Source organism: Anabrus simplex, chromosome 2 (genome assembly GCF_040414725.1).
Source record: "Anabrus simplex isolate iqAnaSimp1 chromosome 2, ASM4041472v1, whole genome shotgun sequence".
NCBI lineage: Eukaryota > Metazoa > Arthropoda > Insecta > Orthoptera > Tettigoniidae > Anabrus > Anabrus simplex.
In genome coordinates, this window is record NC_090266.1 from 713,356,482 (window position 1) to 713,362,962 (window position 6,481).

A 6,481-nucleotide genomic window follows, 5' to 3' on the forward strand; every position below is an offset into this window, starting at 1 on the left:
TCTTATTCTTGTATATCTTCAGTTGGCATTCACGCCTTCGTTTATCTTCTGCAGGCTCTCCAAATTGGGGTTATGTTCCTACCGGCTTCAGTTTTGATCCCATATACCCCTTACAGAGCTTTAGGTTGTAATTTTGGCAGCTAATTTACTTTCCCATCACTTAGTTGATGTATCCCCTCTGATACCATGCTTTATGGGTTACATTTTCTACAGCTGTAATAGAATAATTGAAAACCTATTAGTACTCAGCCTATGTGAGGCATCATTACAATTTGAATACAGTATAAATCAAGGAATACCGAGGGAGTTGGCCAAGCGGTTAGGGGCACGCAGCTGTGAGCTTACATTCAGGAGATAGTGGGTTCAAACCCCACTGTTGGCAGCCTAGAAGATCGTTTTTCCTGGTTTCCCATTTTCACACCAGGCAAATGCTGGGGCTGTATTTTAATTAAGGCCACAGCTGCTTCCTTCCCATTTCTAGCCCTTTCCTATCCCATCGTTGCCATAAGACCTATCTGTGTTGGTGCAACGTAAAGCAGATTGTTAAAAAAAAAAAGAAAATCAAGGAATTTCACCAAAGTTATCATGCTGAATACAACAACAAGAATAAGTTTTTTTTTCAGCTTGAACAATCTAGTCTTTGGCATGATCTAAATAACTGCTTTCCGAGCAATCACTTGATTGGCCGTAATCTTCATCTGCAGCTTCTTCTCTTAGGTCCTATATACCTGGACCATAGTTTATATCAGACATATCTTCTGGAATGTCATGCAATAGACTCAGCAACTCTTCATCAGTGAGAGGTGGTACTGTAGTCTACGAGACATGTTTACTGTAACAAGCTGACAAAGACAACACTATTGGAAAAGCTGAGGAAACAATGCTCGTACAGTTCGATACTATCAAAGTAATATATCAGAGTTCCACTGTTATGTTTTTGAACTTTAACATGGTTGATAGAATAATTATGAGCAGATTATTATATTTCAACAAGAGGTGCAGACATATGTTATAATACATTTTATTATGATAATTAATACTGCTCTGGCAGTTGTAGGTATACTCGTTACTAAAGCCCTATCCAGTAAAGGAAAATTAACTACATTTATTATGGATGATTCTAACCACTAATCAGGAAAGATCACTGCAGTTCAATAACATACAAAAGAAATTGTAGTCAAAGTTTGGAAAAGGTGTAGTGGTCATTTTCACCACTCCAGCAGTTCTAGTGTTAATTTTGGTTTATGATATATTTGTCATCAGCAGCATGTGGCACTGGACTGAAAGTCAAATGTTATTGTTCTGAAAGGTTTTTTTCTCCAACATTAATAGCATTTTCTTCATCTTTTTCTTCTCCCCCTCATAGAAGTGTCCTTCCTGTTAATATGAGCTTCATATTCCTCTTTCAATGTCTCCTTATCTTTCAAGTTCTTATAGGTATTGCACAGCGAGCACTGATATTTTTCTTGGCTTGTAGATGCTCAGGGAAGGATTGTAATCATGAAAAGTTATTGAATAAATGTAGAATGAAGCAGGCTTCAAATTCTTTTTGGGGAAGAACTGGTGCAGCTGTGATGCGTAACGTAGTGCAAAGATGGTGTAAGTGTTTACTTAACACATTTGTGTAAAGAGAATCAAATAGTGCCCTGAAAAACTCTAAAATTCCATTTACAGCTGCTAAGTATTTCCTGTAAACAAATTGCTTTTCATTAATTCTTTCTTTTCCAAAAACTCTGTTATGTCATGTCACATACCCTTGAAATTTAAAAAAATGTATCAATTTTAGAAATAGGTCTATAATAGCCTAATTGAGATCTGTGTCCCGTTTTGGTACAGATAACTTTAGAATATCTGGGAATACACTTGCTTTGAGGGACAAGTTAATTAACTCTATCAAAATTCCTAAGATTGGTTCAAAGCACTGTTTTAAGACCCCATGAAGAAATTTCATCTCATTCTCAACTACATTTGTTTTCTAAATTCATTATTTTGATTCTCACTTCATTTTCTGTTACCAGTAACAGTACTGGTTTCAAGATGCACACCTATTGTGCATCACAAGATTGAGACAACTATTTACATTATGACTATTAATATTTTGAGAAAGGTTAATAAAATACTCACCCCTAATATGGATTTTCCTGTCCCCATTTACACCCAACACCATCAAACAACATTTGATGATTGTTTCACAGTTAAAGTCCTGAAAGATTTACTCTCAACTTTCCACCCTCTCACCCTTAGAGTTTTCACTGGTATTCAAGTCTAGAGAAACACCCGGCCTTAACATTAGATAACCACTTCTTTCTTCCATTCTCTTGTCTGCCTATCTTCCCACTCCCTTTACCACACAACAGTATCTACTTGTCAACATTGATATCTACCATTCTTATTCTCTCCTCCACTGACAAAGGCTGCAGCTGAAAAGTTTGGCCCTTGTATTTCTCTTGTGTGTACTCTATTCCTGCATTCTTACACAGTAAGTCACTGCTCTCCATCTGTTTCCTATATGTATACAGGGTGAAGCGAAATTCGTACACTCGTACACACATGCCAGCAATAAAAAATGTCTCACAAAAGTTCGTCCTGCGAGTATTTCCGGGAGATAAAGGTCGTTGAAGAGTGGCAGTCTGGCAACACTGTAACCACATGTAGGGTAACTACCTCTGTCAGCACATATTAGTCGTGCTGTACAGTTGGTGCAGTGGATAGAGTTTTGGGTTAGCATGCAGGAGGTCGAGGGGTCGATCCTGGGTTGAGGCGTATGTTGTTTTATTTTGTAAATGTAGTCCAGGTGGTATGGTATCTGGCATCTTAATCTTCAACAGCGATTGCAGCGGGTCCTCTAGAAACCATTTGCACTTACATACTACGATCCTAGAAATGGTCGAACATTCGTTTTCATTGGTCAGCTTTGAAAGACGCCGTTTCCACGTCGTGGGCGTGAATTTATTATTATTATTATTATTATTACAAGATATTAGAATCATTCCGTATTGACGGTTTTCACTTTACAATGGCGAAAAATGAAAGTATCCTCCTATTCAATACATCATATATTCCGTCATTAGACGGAGTAAACAAGTTCAGACATGTTTCGGCTCGTTTGAGCCATCTTCAGTGAAAAAATTAGGGGGGTTGGAATAATTATTTACATAATATGAGTTGAAAAAATGCTAAAAAACATAATGAAAGCGCAAATGAAAAAACAAACAAAAGAGAGCCTAGACGGAAACAAAATAGCACAAATATACAATATTTACATCAATATGCAGAGCAAAACAACTTATTGCGACAAAATTCAGTGAAACAGGTGTTAATTTGAAATAATAATTGATACTAAAAACTGCGTTAACCTAAGAAACAAGGGAATGAGAAAACAAATGATGCAGATGGAAATGAATAATAGTAGCACATGGTGGGGTTGTGGACCTCATAGTTTACAAATTATTAGTTTATAAAAATGACAAAACAGTTTGAAATCGCTGTCAAAATCCTAGTGGAAACCCATCACATCAAAATGGTCAGGAGGAGAGCGGGAGCAAACATTTTAAGAGAAACCAAGCCTGAATTAACCTGCAGGCGAAAAGCCTGTGATAAGGGGTCCCGCTAGATTGAGAAGATATTAAGAATGCTGCTATTTCTGAAGCCTTAAATTTAAGGTGTTTTTTCTCCTTATCACAGGCTTTTCGCCTGCAGGTTAATTCAGGCTTGGTTTCTCTCAAAATGTTTGCTCCCGCTCTCCTCCTGACCATTTTGATGTGATGGGTTTCCACTAGGATTTTGACAGCGATTTCAAACTGTTTTGTCATTTTTATAAACTAATAATTTGTAAACTATGAGGTCCACAACCCCACCATGTGCTACTATTATTCATTTCCATCTGCATCATTTGTTTTCTCATTCCCTTGTTTCTTAGGTTAACGCAGTTTTTAGTATCAATTATTATTTCAAATTAACACCTGTTTCACTGAATTTTGTCGCAATAAGTTGTTTTGCTCTGCATATTGATGTAAATATTGTATATTTGTGCTATTTTGTTTCCGTCTAGGCTCTCTTTTGTTTGTTTTTTCATTTGCGCTTTCATTATGTTTTTTAGCATTTTTTCAACTCATATTATGTAAATAATTATTCCAACCCCCCTAATTTTTTCACTGAAGATGGCTCAAACGAGCCGAAACATGTCTGAACTTGTTTACTCCGTCTAATGACGGAATATATGATGTATTGAATAGGAGGATACTTTCATTTTTCGCCATTGTAAAGGCGTGAATTTATTCGCACCACCTCATCTACTAGATGCGTTACAACGTGTTCAGCGTTACTAAATTTTGTAAATGTAGGATACATGTGACCTAAGAAATGGTGTCTTACTGTATTACGGTAGTAATGTCCGATGGAAATTAGCAAATAAAAAAGCGCCTCAACCCACGATCGAACCCTCCACCACCTGCATGCTAACCCTAAACTCTATCCACTACACCAACTGTACAGCACGGCTAATACATGCTGACAGAGGTAATTACCCTACATGTGGTTACAGTGTTGCCAGATTGCCACTCTTCAACGTTCTTTATCTGCCGGATATACTCGCAGGACGATCTTTTGTGAGAGACATTTTTTGATTGCTGGCATGTGAGGAGTGCGCTGCGACGCCCGAGTGCGCAAATTTCGCTTCACCCTGTATATCTTTTGCTCCTGCTAGCTTTCTTACCTAAGCATCACTGAATTCAGTAGCTACTTTTGGATTATTATTTAAATCATTATTTACTTTACCAGAGATATTTTCATGCAAGTTCCTTTTGTTCTTGATAAATCCTGACACTTTTTTTACTATTTTCTAAATGTTCTCAGCAAAGTTCTTGGAGTAAATTTGTTGTTTTCTCCATAGTACAGTGTTTTGCATTTTTTGTTTCATTGAAATATTTTATTTTACACTTTATATTCTCATATTTATTGCCTCCAGTCTGTTTATTGTAGGAGACAGTGCAAGGTAGATGCTTGAGTTACCATATGAAAGATCAACAGACTGTGTACAAAATATTTGCTCTTTTTTCTTTTTTTTCACTGTAGGATATGTGTGACTGCAGAAAGCGAGTACCAGTAGCTTAAAATATTGTTCATTCCCATGGCTGAAATATAATGAGAAAAGATAAAAATGTCCTCATTGATTACATTTAAAGCATATATTGTTGAAAACCTAGCCTGTGTTAAATAATTAAATTTAACTCAAAATAACTCTATCAGTAAGTAACAATTACGTGATGACAGTTTAATACAGTGTGGTGATATGATTCATACATGGTATCGACAGATTACTTTAGGGAGCTATTTTTTCAAAAACTACCAAATATGCAAGAGATCTCCGACATGAAATTTCTCTACTGGTATGTTAAATCTGACCTAAGGAAAAATGTCGTTCATTATGTTGCATCACTTTATTACTCTCTTTTAGTCAGGCTTCAGCCAGTAATATTTCTAATTATGGGAACTCCATGTAAATGGATGTAACTTCATCTTTAATCGATATAATGTAGTAACTCCTTATCATGACTAAACTGTTCCAATTTGCTATGGGTCATGGCATTTTCTTTGATATTTAAAGTAGATTAAAACTGATCAGCAGGTTCTAAAAAAAATAAAAAATAAATGATCACTCATTGATGGTTGTACAGTAGTTTTCCATTGTTTATTTTAGTGGTAGGTAACTGAGTTATAGAATTTGAATGAGGCCTGATGGAGATAGACTATGTATTCAGTTCTCTGGATGCACAAAAAGTGGAATCATGTTGACTTGATCATTGCCTTGAAATGGATGAAATTAAGAATTGAAATATTTTGTTATTTATGTAAACAAGTGTCTTTGTTTCTGTTTCCAGTTGTAAATTATGCCTGTTACATATTGTAAAAATATTTGTAAGAATAATTAAAATATATTTTAACTTAAATATTGAAGTCCCAGGGAACAACTAATAAATTGTATATTTATTGATAACACTAATATTTCCTTCTGTGACTTCAGATATGAGATTATGGTACAATCATTCTGTAATGATTGCAACACAATTGCCATAACTCATCTCCTAACCTTTCAGGTATATAAAATAATTATGATAATATGGCAAACGTTAACAAATTATCAATGTAAAAATATAGTTAAAACACATCATGTTTTGCTAGTTAGCACTAGAACTCAGACATAATTAAGTTATTTTTATATTACCAGTGTATATAAAAGGTTGTTCACAATATTTTCTGCATTTTTATTTTCATTAAGTGAAACAAATATTTGTGTAAATATTTACTGCTATATTATATTCTTGAATGTTGGTGCCCATTACATAGTGATGATAAAATTATGCTGATATTAAACACTTCACTGACTTTTTTTTAAACAATAAATAAATTTGTTTATTTGAGCGCTTTCTAGTGTGTAGATAGTCATCCTTACACTTCATATAGTTAATTTTAAAAGGTGTAG